Source organism: Dermacentor andersoni, unplaced genomic scaffold (assembly GCF_023375885.2).
Source record: "Dermacentor andersoni unplaced genomic scaffold, qqDerAnde1_hic_scaffold ctg00000039.1, whole genome shotgun sequence".
Lineage (NCBI taxonomy): Eukaryota > Metazoa > Arthropoda > Arachnida > Ixodida > Ixodidae > Dermacentor > Dermacentor andersoni.
In genome coordinates this window covers 24265368-24278850 of record NW_027314752.1, presented here as the reverse complement: position 1 = coordinate 24278850, position 13483 = coordinate 24265368, and positions in this window count along the sequence as shown.

The window sequence follows — 13483 nt, the reverse complement described above, 5'->3', positions numbered from 1 at the left end:
AGTGTCCTCTATTCAATTTGCTTTTTGTGCAACTCCAATTGTCATCTCAGATGGAAGCAGTATGGCTTGACATGAACACATAGCAAAACCTTGAGAACTCTTTTCTGATGAAACTGTAACAAATAGGCTCCACAATAACTGAATAGCGATCATACAAGAGCTTTGTCCTTGTGATGACCATTGCACAATCTTGCTCGCTGGACACGCGATTCCAGTCCACTGGAACTAACTTCCGTGAAAACGCACGTAGTGCTTGCTCCCTATTGAGGTGGATCTTTAGTAACATGTGAAAAACAGAGGACGCAGATTTGTGAATCCCAGTGAATGATGTCTCTAGAGGCCCGTAGGAAGTACTCGCCTAGATGTACTCCGTCATTAGGTAACAGCATAACCACGACAAATTCATGCTGCGACTTCTGGCCGTCGACTGTCACAAGAGTTTTCCAAGTGATGGGCGCTTGCTCTTAACAAAGGCAGGGACGAAAGCCAAATCGTTCGTTTCAGTCTCTGAACTGGTGGTTCAGTTATCAAACGTTTAACACATCTTGAGCCCAACTTGCCTTTAAACGCTTAGCCGTTCATGACGACAGGAACGAAGAAAATAACCACTTCAGTAGCACAAGACACCTGCTCAATCACAGAGGGCTGCTCACGGGCGCGGGCCTCGCCAGTTGATCGTTTCCCGGCTGCTTTGGCGTGGTGGACTCAAATTCATCTTGAGGCATCACAAATTTGGCAGTTAGCGGTAGACGACACTGCGTGACGAAACGTCATCTTCTAAAGCAGTTCAAGCAGAGTTTAGGAATCCTAGCGTTGCCATCTGTTGGGCGTGTTCGTAAACTGACTTAGCAAGCACATTTAGCGCCAGCGAACAAGGGCTTAACGAAGACGATACCACAATGCGCTATTCAGGAACCATCCTCCTATTTAACGCATTTTGGAGGCATTTTCTTGGAATCACCTAAAAACTAGAGGTCACTAACAAGTCAGATGTGTCAGAGATGGTGTCACATTCACATGTTGCCTTTGAGGTAGCACCTCTCTGTGGCACATGGTTTCCTGAGCTGCCGCTCGACTGTGTGCTCTCCTAGGGATGACGATTCCGCGTCAGCGTTATTGTTTTATTAAAGTTTGATTTTTTTCCTTTTTTGAACAAATCATTTAGAATTTTTTTTCGTCGTATTGCTCTAATTCTGTCTTTTCATGTTGTGTCAGAGCTATGAGCAGAAGTCTGTGGCTAAAAGTTTTGGTTTGTTCATCGCAGTGTTCCTTCAGTAGATTAGAGCATTACGCTTGAAGCCTGGAAAGACAGTCGGCAAACTCATGATGCCGGCGACTTTTGTAACGGAGGTCAAATTCCTGCAAACGTAGCACCCATCGAGCAAGGCAGCCACACGGGACGCAGAGACCAACCAATCAACAAAGTGAATGGTGATCAGTAACGATCCTGAAGCGGCGACCGTAGAGATATGGGCGGTACCTCTGGACTGCAAAGACAACAGCGATACACGCTTGCTCAGTGACGGTATAATTCTACTTGGCCTTGCGCAACGAAGTGCTGGCATAGGCAATGGCATGCTACCAAAACGCCGGACGAGGACGGCGCTGAGGCCGATTCTACTCGCGTCGAGGTGCGATTCTGCTGCGCAAGAGGAGTCAAAATGGCGAAGTATTGGTCCGGAAGAGAGCAGTAACTCCAGTTCACGAAACGGGGAATCACAATCTGCTGTCCATGCGAAAAGGTTACCATTGCAAAGCAATAAAGTAAGGGTAGGAAGTATCGGCAAAATCGAGCATAAAACGTCGGAAATACGAGCAAACACACAAGAAGCTCCTCAGCTCACGTTGTGATTGTGGTTGTTTAAAGGCGCTAACTGCAGAGACCTTCTGTGCGTCTGGTCGCAACCCCTGCTTTTCTACTAGATGTCGAATTACTAGTGCCTCTTGTTGATCAAACTGACATTTCTTGGAGTTGAGGGTAAGGGCAGCTTGTTCAAAGCACGTGAGAACAACGTCCAGTCGATGGTTGGGCTCTACAAAAGTGCGTCAAAAAATGACGACGTCTTCTGGATAATACAACCAAACCTCCCATTTCAGGCCGTGCAGTACCGTGTCCATAACCCTTTAAAATGTTGCAGATGCTTTGCACCACAAAACATAATCACGTGGAATTCAAACAAGCCGTCTGGGGCGACAAAAGCGGTTTTCTCTTTGTCAGCTGAATGCAGAGGTATCTGCCAGTAGCCTGATCGAAGGTCCACAGATGAAATGTAGGATGCGGAAAAAAGGCAATCAATAACGTCATCAATCCGGGGAACTGGATACACATCCTTTTTCGACACAGAACTGAGGCACCGGTAATCGGCACAAAGCCTCCAGGACCCATCTTTTTCACGAGGATGACCGGTGCAGCCGAAGGGCTAGAGGAATCTTGGATGACGCCCTTGGCTATCATGTCGTATACCTGTTGAGAAATGATCTGGGGCTCTGACGCAGACACGCCATATGAGGACTGATGAGGCCTGATAGAATGCGCGGATTCCGTGTCGATCCTGTGACGAGCCCGCGTAGTTGGAACGCGAACTTTGTTAGCATTCTATGAAAAATGATACAGTGACGCATGGTTGCTGAGAACGCTCACAAAAGCTTCACGCTCCTCTGAAGGCAGTGACTTGTAGATCACTTTTAAACAAAAACAACGAGTCTTCAGGGTCGCCGCCGCCAGCTTCGGGATCTCGGGATTCGTGTGACGTGTCATCTGTTACAGCGCCTATGCTGAGGCAAGTCCAATACCGCAGTGCCACAGAACACACTCGGAGGCTAAATTTGACACCCACAGTGTAGCTGTTCCGCAGGCCACAGAGAGGATGCATTGAGGTAAGATCCCACTTTTTTTCACAATAATTGAAGGCACAACTCAACAGTTGCAGGCTCAGTAATTGCATCAAATGTATTGGTGTTGACACCACAAGCAGCAACTTGAACTCTGCATAAGGAAAGTGCAGTAAGACAGCATTTTCTATGACGGTAAGGGTGCGTGAACAGGTAGCAGGTTGGTCGGCAGGAGGAGGCAGAAAAAGCTCGCCAGTACAGCACTCAACAATGGTACAGAACTCTTGTAGTAAATAGAGGCCCAGCCTTAAGTTGTGAATGGATTTAGCAAGCGCTGCTAACTCATCCTGATACGCGTTATCGGAGAAACAAACGTTCGCTGTGCACATTCCAATAGGTCGAAGCAACTCTACACTCACATCACGAAACGCATTAGCGTATTCCGGCGAAACAGCACCTTACGGCCTAGCCAGGTTTTTAAATGCAGGCTGATAACGCAGACGCTCACTCCGGTGTCCACTAAAGCCAAGGTAGCAACATTGTCCTCTAAACACATATCTTTTTATGACACACGGTGACTGGCGGAGGCTTAGGGGCGCGTAGTTGCTGATGACTGGTGACCTCGCCTCCATTGGTCACGCCGACTAGTTTGCAGACGGTGGTGACGTAAGACGTGGTCGTAGAGATGGAGATCGGCGCTGGCGTGAAGGCGGTGGCGTCAAGTTCAGCACAGAAGGTGGTGGGTCACTACGGTAATTCGCGTGGTGGTTTGTCTTGCTATCGGAGTCAGAAGGCGAGCGTGTCCCGTCACCGTGACGCTTGCTACGCCGATAAAAACCCGCGGTCGCTCATGGGACGGTGGTGATGTGCGACAACAATGAGGGCAAAATTTGGCGACATGACAGCGAATACCGCATTAAACGTTGATGGGGCGCTGACCGGACGCGCCGAAAGTGTCAGTAGCAGGATAACTGGCACGGCCGACTCTTGAGAAACTGCAGATGGTCTTTACTGATAACTGGGATACGCGTTCATACCAAGGTGTCGCACTCATGAACGAGGAGCAAAGTTATAGGCGTCTCCGTAGGCGGTGTTGATACATGTCTCACGGAAGTCGCAGCGAGAAAGTGGCTCTCGAGCCTGCGGAGTCGAGAGGGAAGCCGCCTCACGCCGGGCAAGCTATATGCGCACCACTTGCCTAATAACTCACGCAAGGTCGGATATAGCGGCGACCACGTCAACACCGGTGACGGTACTTACGTTGGCCAGGTGGCCGAACTTCAGTGTGATACGCCGAACTTTCAAGGCTTCAAATGTACGGCAGTTCCGAATGACGTCATTTACGGAGTGAAGGCTGCCGTTTCCGATGAGGAACTGCTACGCATCATCGGCGATCCCCTTTAAAAAATTACAAATTTTGTCCTCTTCTGTCATCTGAGGGTCCAAGGCCTTGCACAACTTCAGCACTTCCTCGATGTACGTCGTGCAGGTTTCTCCGCGAAATTGGGCTTACTGCATAAGGGATTGCACTGCGCGCTTCTTTTTACCTGCCGGATCTCCGAAGCACTTCCTGATTGCGTTTACGTACTTTACCCACGTTGTCATGCTTTCTTCAGAGTTTTTAAGCCACACAGACGCCTTTCCCTTGAGGAAGAGGGCAACGTTGTTAAGCTGGGCGGTGGCATTCCAGCCATGGAACCCACTTGCGAGTTAGTAAGACCTGAGTCATCTGTCCACGTCTTCCTCTGCTTTTCCGGGAAATGTTCGTGGTTCGATGTAAGGCTGCCTTGGGGAGCTGGAAGAAGTTGGCGGGTTGTCGCCATCGGAAGTCTTCTGTGGTGGTAGACCGGCAATTCCGCGACATCGCCGAAGCTCCACGGATTGCGCTTGCTTCTGTGGGCGGTTCATCGTCGGTCTTCGGGGGCACCGTTGTTTCACCCCGCACCTCCCCCAAGAGTGTTACGATGTGGTGCGCCTATTTAAATATGAATTGATGAAAAGCGGCCACGTCGGCACTGGCGGCCGCGATGACAAGCGTACTTCGTTCTCCTATTTCTCCGTCCTTCCTGTAGCTTTAGCGTAAGAATATTTTTGTACGAATAATTATTCCCTTTGAAATATTCCAACTGTACTATAAGAATATATGTATGTTTCTTGTGTTTCGTAATTTATAATTAGTTCTTGGTGTCCCCTACCAACCAGTGATTTGGGCGCAGGACTTTGCAAGACTGCGCAAGCAAGCTATTATTGCGGAATGGCGCTGCTCATTTGAACACGCCGGTTCCGTCTGAGTTTTTTTATTTCCTTGCGTGTTTGTCCAAAGTGTGGCGGGCCCTTTATTTCAAAATTTGCGTGACCTTGCTCACCGTATTCATTCATGATAGGTGCGAGTGCAAGCCGTTTCTTATCGTGAAAGTTCACCCTGCGGCACCGGACGCGCTGTGTCTCACCGTGATGATAAATGCGGAACACACCGCGAAGCAACTTCGCGCTATGTTCATTCTCTCTCCTTAACAAATGCTCTCAGTGTCAAACGGGTAGGCACATCAGTAAGTCAAATATCTTCAAAACGTTAGTGTGGAGCTATCTTGTCTTGTCTCATAACAGTTGGATATGAATACATGTTGTCGCACGAATTGGTGAATCAGTCTGTGAAAAGCTTTCGCACATGCTGCTGTACATTACGACTGTGTGCTTGCAAGATAGTTTTCATCCATTTAAACCTAAGTTTAATTTTCTCAGATATATTGGTAGCGTTATTCTAGACAAATAAAAGTGGTATGGTTTTTCAAACTTCTGTGGCACTCACATTTATTTCCATCCGTTTCGGTGACTTTCCTAATAACCTACAGGAGACGTTGCCGCCACTAATATCCTAATTATGTTCCCATTAAGACACACAACACTCCTATAGCTTAAAGACACGATGGCGCTTCAACTGAGGTGAGTCGAAAGCTCGCATCAGCACGAAAATCAAGTAACTAGCGTTGCGGTGGAACTGCCGGACGCTAACGAAATTCAAAAATTTGCACCAAGCAGCTCAGATCTTGACTTCACTGCTCTTCACGGATGTAATGTCTCTTTAATTTGTTTATTTTTTCTGCGCTTCTAGTTGTCCCAGTGAGATCTCAATGGTAACGGCTTCAACCAGCCGCCATTTTCTTGAGATGTGGGCTTCCATGGCAGCTTCGTTGCACGTGCACATATACGTTGTCAGACGTTTCCCCAAGTAAATGTTAGTTTCGTTATTAACAGTTTTTGATACTGTATTATTCGATGATGGTGATTATTTATAGGCAGCCTGTTTGAATCAGGGCTGTGCCAATTAGGTACTTAGCCTGATTGAGTTACTAAGTTATGCTTTAGATCTTTTTCATACGTGAATTTGATTCGTACACATCTCTTTATAGATTTTTTGCTTTCTCATAACTTTCCTATCTACCTCGTATCACTACCTACGCCTACGAGATCCGCTTGTATTCCATGCTATATTCTATGCTTTTTTGTCCACCAATACTGAAAACGCTCTTGCTTATCTCGAGTGCTGACCATTTGATACTTCCTTCCAGTTTCAATACAAGCATTTATGGAATGTGTGCGTTGCCTACTGGCCTCAATGGGTGAATTTTTTCGCATTCTATTTGCATGTGCAGAATGGTCTGCGGGTTTATGGTACAGCATAAACGTGACTCACCTAATTGCGAATATTTGCACCGGTTTGTTTCTTTTTCTTTTTGCAGCGAAAGCTGTATATGACGAGCGTTCCGTAGTATTTTCACCATCCGGAAACAGAAACGGACTTAGCGATTTCTAACAAACCGATAAGGCTGAAGTGCGGCGGTGCAAATGTCAAAATGTGGAGCAGATTAGAACGCCCAACGTGAACAAGAGTGTGACGTCAATGTATCGCTGCGTTATCGATGAGGCGTTACAGCTTCGTTATCGATGGGGCGAACACGCATAGTTCGTATACCCGAAGAACAATGTGGTACGAGGAGCACCGAAGAGAACAGCAAAGCGAATGTGAACGGCACTGGCGCGAAAGGAACACCGACGAAGTGCTTAACGAAAACGACAATCGCGAGCCCGGGGAACTACGAACTAGCAAGGACGGCAGACTGGCAACGCAAAAAGTCACAACCATTTCACTGTGTGATGAGGAATGGCAGCGAAATCACTTTGTGTTTCGTTTGAGAGCTTTGACTGCCGTTAGCTTTCGATATTATTTCATCTGCACAGAGCAGAATCGTTGCCATTTTAGGCAACCAGCTCGAGCCTGAAGTATTAAGCACTTCCGTTCTGGTATTCGTATACATTTACCCTTTTAATTTCTTTATTTTCATTCTTCTAAATCCATAGCCTTTCTTGTTTCCAGTCTTGGCATCCAATTCACTGTCTCTGTTTCTCTCACCTTCTTTCTGATGGAACCTCTTACTTTTAATTACTCTCTTCTTGTTTGCCAACTTCCTTGACCTGATCCTCCGTCCTGAGTGCACGCTTTTCAGGTAGAGATACTTTTGCACTTTTATCCAAGTTCCTCAGCCCTCCTTCGAGGCTAATTTTGTTCTGCGCTCATCTGATTTCAAACAATGTGCAGCGCATTTCCCCTTGAACTGCCTTGCTTTTGGTTTTTCCGTCAGCTCCCAAAGCCAGCTGGACTACCAGTCTTCGGTAAACTTCCGGCCCCGACATATATCCGATTTTAAACACGGAATAGAATTCGAGAATGGTTACCGTCACTATGATGTGACAACTCTACGAAGTTTTTCTTTATGTAACGTTAAACCCCAGCAAGCCCAAGACCATAAAGGCGTCGTCAACGTCGCCATGGACAATCTAGATCACCACAAGCTACAAAAATTGCTGCCGGAGCAAGGACTTCTAGCAGGGGCTCCGAAAAATCAAGGGTAGAAGCGCTCCTATATATCCGACTGAAGCTCCCAAAGGGCAACTTTGCAATTTATACGGACGAAATCACCCGTCTGTTAGGCCATCTGGGCCCGAACGTGTGTGAGTAAAAGAAAGTTCGTTTCGTGCTGTGCGTTTAAGCAAAGAAGGTTTTGCTCCATTGATACAAAAGGACCCAAATACAGCTACGGATTTCGAAACGGAAGCGACAACCACCGGGAAAATGCTCGAGATGCGAAGTAGGCAATATAACCGATATGTCTTTACGCAGAACTATTAATCCACTTATTTGACTACAAAGCGCCCTGAGAAACCATTGGGGCCGGCATGCACGAATAACTGCGTAAAATGTCCCCTTTGTCGCCGCCTCAAGTAGCCCCGGTCACCGACTTTGCCATACAATATTTCACCGGCCACAACGTCAGTTCCCAACGTGCACTCCGAATCGCCGTAGCCGCAGCCTCAAGCAAATGCTTACGCCACCGTCGCCCACCATCAGCTTCCTCTTCAATGTCCAGGGTGGGGCCCGGTAAAACCGCAGTTCCTCCACCAGCCTGCCCACCTATTAGCCCTTGCAACGATCGAGGAAAGACGGACGTGTGGAGCGTTCCCGACCAGCGCCCACTCTGCTCTCACTGTAGAAAAGCGGGCCACGTCTACCCCCGCTGCCCATACCCCTACATGGGACTATGAGTGTTTGCCGTGGACGCACCGCGCCCACAGCATGGTGGAGGCTGTGTGACATCGCCGACTACTTCTGCGCCACGCAGCAGAGCCTTCAACGACCATCCCGTTTGCTGTTGCCACTACGCTGCCTATTGCCCCAGCGCCGACCATACGTTGGCCCCGCTTGGCGCCGGTCCCTAAGCGCATATTCAGGACACGTCAAAAGCAACAACTAAGGAAGATGTGGTGGGTGTACGTCAAGATAACGAAGATCCTTCGCCGATGAAAGCTACCTTTCAAAATTTATACCGACGACATAGCAACAGCACGCCGGCATACGGAGAAAGCCTGGAAGCCAAGAATGCGCACCCAACGAAAGCCCTGACGACACGACATACCAGTCACAGCTCGACGCGACGCAGCCGTGATACGACGTGAAGACCTACTTGTAATGCAAGGCCAAGAACTACCGAGCTTCATGTTCTGAATGATGGCCAAAGTATCACTGCTAAAATCGAGGTGAGAGCCTTCTAATCTGCCGCCAATCGAGGCTTGGTTGCGTAGTTTAGTAAAGTCAAAACAGCAGGTGAAGGCCCTTAAGTCCGCACAACAAGGCGATGACTTATAACGCCGACCAGAATCTGCAGGCCAATAGATAGAGTTAATGACCAGAGAGACGCCGCAACATTTTGTATCCTGCAGCAATGCTCACTCCACGTAAATGAAGATATTGACTCCCTCAGCCAAGACAGCACTGTCATCTGCCTAAAGTCCAAGTAGCTAAAGCTCTCCCAAGACCAAGCGATACGGCCGCAAAGATCACTGAATCAGCATATCTTCAGTGTGCTTGAAGACCAAGGGAGCATCCGGCCTCTTACCAGTATCATTCCTTCCGTCGGCACCGAAAGACCCAGAGGCATTACTGTGTCATAGAGGGCAACCAGTATCTACTGTTCGGCTATCAAATTTGCATCACAAGAGAAATCGCTCTTCTGCACAGAAGAACATCTAAAGAAATGCTGAGAAAAAAGCACCTGAAAGCACGAACATTGCCTTCATTGAAGAAGTAACAGCCATCAGCAATACGGTAGTCTTCTTGCATTCAGTGGAACCTTTGTAACCGAACCAGACTTCGATAATAATGCAAGTCTTCCAAGGCACAACCAAGCACAGTACAAATGTCTGTATAAGCAATCCAAGAGTTGCTCCTCGCCGTCGTGAAGGATTCAACAAAGTCTGACACCTAAGCATCGCAGAATAACCGAAGAGTGCGTTCGACGACGGCGCCATCGACCTTACAGAGTGTCGGCGTGAAAACGTGAAGCTATGAAAGAACAAGTCGAGAAAATGCTGCGCTCCGATATCATCGAGCCGTCGAGAAGCCCGGAGGCGTCTCCTGTAGTCGTCATAATCATCATCATCATCATCATCATCATCATCATCATCAGCCTGGTTACACCCACTGCAGGGCAAAGGCCTCTCCCAGATATTTCTTGAACTGCCCGGTCATGTACTAATTGTGGCCATGTTGTCCCTGCGAACGTATACTTATCCGCCCACCTAACTTTCTGCCGTCCCCTGCTGCACTTAGTTTCCCTTGGAATCTAGTCCGTAACCCTTAATGACCATCGATTATCTTCCCTCCTCATCACATGTCCTGCCCATGCCCACTTTTTGTTGATTTCAACTAAGATGTCATTAACTCGTGTTTGTTCTCTCGCCCAATCTGCTCTTTTCCTTTCCCTTAACGTTTCACCCTTCATTCTTCTTTCCATAGCTCGTTGCGTCGTCCTCAATTTAAGTAGAACCCTTTTCGTAAGCCTACAGGTTTCTCCCCTACACGTGTGTACTGGCAAGACACAGCTGTTAACACTTTTCTCTTGAGGGATAATGACAGCCTGCTGTTTATGATCTCAGAATGCCTGCCAAACGCACCCCAGCCCATTCTTATTTTTCTGATTATTTCAGTCTCATGATCCGTATCCGCCGTCACTACCAGTCCTAAGTAAATGTATTCCGTTACCACTTTTAGTGCCTCGCTACCTATCGTAAACTGCTGTTCTCGTCAGAGACTGTTAAACATTATTTTAGTTTTTTGCAGATTACTTTTAAGACCCACCATTCTGCTTTGCCTCTCCAGATCAGTGAGCATGCATTGCAGTTGGTGCCCTGAGTAACTAAGGAAGTCAATATCATCAGCGAATTGCAAGTTACTAAGGTATGCTCCGTTAGCTCTTATCCCCAATTCTTCCCAATCTAGGTCTCTGAATACCTCCTGTAAAGCCGCTGTCTCCCTGCCTGACGCCTTTCTGTATTGGGACTTTGTGGCTTTCTTTATGGAGGACTTCGGTGGCTGTGGAGCCGCTATAGATATATTTCAGTATTTTTACACACGCCTCGTCTACACCTTGATACCGCAACGCATCCATGACTTCTGGGGTTTTGACTGAATAAAACGCTTTCTCGTAATCAATGAAAGCTATTTTCTTCCCCTTGTAAGCTTTCGGGTCTGTGCTCGCGCATTTCTCGAGGCAGGGCAAGGAACCACGTTTGCACAACACAGCATGAAAACCGTTTTACGGCTTGTGCTGCAGGGGTTGTCTATAAGTTCCCTCTCACATGCGAAAGATTTCACATAGGCCAAACCGGTCAATGTAATAATCACTGCCTGCGTGAGCACCACTGCTCTCTGGTATCAGATAACTGTGCAAACTTGCCTCGCCATTACAATGAATGTGGTTGTTATCCTTTGTTAAGCAATGTAACGATTCTTGGTAGGGACAAAGGCAAAGAAGAGCGAGAAAGCCTGGAAGCGTACTACATCAGTTTATTAGGTGACCACTGCGTTATTACGACCTCAGTGCGCTTACTTGAAACAGAATTTGCATTTCTAGGTCCATCACGATAAAAGCGATCCTTGACTTTTCATGCTCTGATATTATCGATGATGCCGTTGTGCATGCTCTGCGGGCGTTGCTGGGACTACACCGATTCTAATAAAGCTCAGTTTATAGTCCAGTCGTCGTGTTGTGAACCTCTCTTCTTGCCCCTTGTGTTTTTGACTGGTTGTTTTCTTCAACTATATTTAAGGGTTGGTTATATTCCGCACTTTTCTCTATCACCTGATTGATAGTGTTAATATGGTCTATTGTTGAGTAACCTTTACGAAATACTGCATGGTCCTTTGGTTGACGGAAGTCTAAGGTGGTACTGATTCTATTTGCAATTACCTTAGTAAATACTTTGTAGGCAACGGACAGTAAGCTGATCGGTCTATAATTTTTCAAGTCTTTGGCGTCCCCTTTCTTACGGACTAGGATTATCTTAGTCTTTTTCCAAGATTCCGGCACGCTCGAAATAATGAGGCATTGCGTATACAGGGTGGCCGGTTTTTCTAGAACAATCTGCGCACCATCCTTCAACAATTCTGCTGTTACCTGATCCTCCCCAGCTGCCTTCGCCCTTTGCATAGCTCCCAAGGCTTTCTTTACTTCTTCCGGCGTTACATGTTGAATTTCAAATTACTCTAGACTATTCTCTCTTCCATTATTGCCGCGGGTGTACAGGTATGTATATATCTCTATATATCTCTACAGCCACCTGAACGATTTCATTCATATTAGTAATGATATTGCCGGCTCTGTCTCTTAACGAATACATCTGATTCTTGCCTATTCCTAGTTTCTTCTTTACTGCTTTTAGGCTTGCTCCGTTCCTGAGAGCATGTTCAATGCTATCCATAATATATTTCCTTATCTAAGCTGTCTTACGCTTGTTGATTAACTTGTAAAGTTCTGCCAGTTCCATTCTTGATGTAGGCTTAGAGGCTTTCATACATTGGCGTTTCTTCATCAGATGTTTCGTCTCCTGCGATAGCTTACTGGTATCCTGTCTGCCGGAGTTACCATCAAATTCTTTTGCACATTCCTTATAGATCCCATAAGGTTGTCGTTCATATCTTCAACACTTAGGTCCTCTTCCTGAGTTAAGGCAAAATACCTGTTCTGTAGCTTGATCCGGAATTCCTCTATTTTCCCTCTTACCACTAACTCGTTCATCGGCGTCTTATGTACCAGTTTCTTCCGTTGTCTCCTCAAGTCTAGGCTAATTCGAGTGCTTACCATCCTGTGGTCACTGCAGCGCACCTTGCCAAGCACATCCACATCTTGTATGATGCTAGGGTTATCACAGAGTGTAAAGTCTATTTCATTTCGGGTCTCGCCATTCGGGCTCGTCCACGTCCATTTTCGGCTATCGCGCTTGCGAAAGAATGTATTCATTATCCGCATATTATTCTGTTCTCCAAACTCTACTAATAATTTTCCCCTGCTATTCCTAGAGCCTATGTGCCACATTCCCCCACTGACTCGTCTCCAGCCTGCTTCTTGCCTACCCTGGCATTGAAGTCGCCCATCAGTATAGTGTATTTTGTTGTGACTTTACCCACCGCCGATTCCTCGTCTTCATAGAAGCTTTCGACTTCCTGGTCATCATGACTGGATGTAGGGGCATAGACATGTACGACCTTCAATTTGTACCTCTTATTATGTTTCACTACAAGACCTGCCACCCTCTAGTTAATGCTATAGAATTCGTGTATGTTACCAGGTATATCCTTATTAATCAGGAATCCGACTCCTGGTTCTCGTCTCTCCGCTAAGCCCCGGTAGCACAGGACGTGCCCACTTTTCGGCACTATATATGCTTCTTTCGTCCTCCTAACTGCACTGAGCCCTATTTTATCAAATTCACTGACCTCTAATTCCTTCAATGGCACTGATAGACTCGCCTCACTAGACAACGTTCTAGCGTTAAACGTTGCCAGGTTCAGATCCCAATGGCGACCTGTCCGGAACCAAGGATTCTTAGCACCCCCTGCTGCGTCACAGGTCTGACCGCCGCCGTGGTCAGCTGCGGGGTACTGAGGGCCGTGGTTCGATTGTTGTGTAGATATAGGAGGCTGTGGCCGACTAACGCACCAGGGTGGCCAATCCTGCTCTGGTGAGGAAGTACGCTACCCGTTCTGGTCACTGGGATCAGGCCGCACTCCAGGCCTGTTTATGCAATTTGATCAAAC